The following is an 807-nucleotide window of genomic DNA, read 5'->3' as shown; positions in this document are numbered from 1 at the left end:
AGTTTTCTTCCTGAAGCTCAACAGGTTATGGGCCCAGCAGCAACTCCGGGAAGAGTTTTTCTGATGTTTTATTGCCGATAGAAAGTCGCGACGGACAGCGTGCTAACGGCTAACGGCTAACGGCTAACGGATAGCATCAGGTAATAATAAGCAGGTTGCCTCGACTCATGTTTGATGGAGACGAAACTAAGTATGAACTGTGGGAGACTAAGGTACTTGGACATTTGCATTTATTGGGACTCAAGAATACGGTTTTGAGAGAGCCCAACAGGGAAAATGAGATAGCAGCAGACGGTAAGAAAAATGCCGATGCATATGCTGAGTTAATTCAACTTTTGGATGATAAGAGCCTCTCATTAATTATGAGAGATGCACCGGACAATGCCAGAAAAGCATTTAAAATACTGAGAGAGTACTATGCAGGGAAGGGGAAGCCCCGCATTATTAACTTGTACACAACGCTGACGTCGCTGCAGAAAATGAGCAGCGAGACTGTGAGGGACTATATCCTCAGGGCAGAGACCGCCATCACGGCGCTGCGGACCGCGGGGGAAGCATTAGGACACGGCTTACTGATTGCCATGGTCTTAAAGGGATTGCCTGAAAGTTTTAAGCCATTTGCAATTCATGTAACACATAATGAGGACGATATCACATTCGCGGAGTTCAAAACAAGACTACGTAGCTTTGAAGCCACAGAAAAGCGAACTTCAGCAGAGTCCAATGACAATGTGATGAAAACGGCTACGAGAGCCGGGCGGAGGCCGCCAGGTCAAGTGCATGGGTCAGGACCAACGAGGATGCGGG

At 47.6% G+C, this 807-nt stretch overlaps 1 protein-coding gene across 1 annotated transcript in view; it reads right to left on the bottom strand.

Annotated features, from left to right (window-relative positions):
* LOC111646348 (WAS/WASL-interacting protein family member 2-like) overlaps positions 1-807 on the bottom strand; it is an 11,875-nt gene that overhangs the window by 9,596 nt on the left and 1,472 nt on the right. The window lies entirely within an intron of this gene.

The sequence above is a fragment of the Seriola lalandi genome, unplaced genomic scaffold (assembly GCF_002814215.2).
Source record: "Seriola lalandi dorsalis isolate HSWRI2012SDOR001 ecotype SW California unplaced genomic scaffold, Sedor1 jcf7180002054969, whole genome shotgun sequence".
NCBI classification, from domain to species: Eukaryota; Metazoa; Chordata; class Actinopteri; order Carangiformes; family Carangidae; genus Seriola; species Seriola lalandi.
This window is presented reverse-complemented; position numbering and strand designations above follow the sequence as displayed.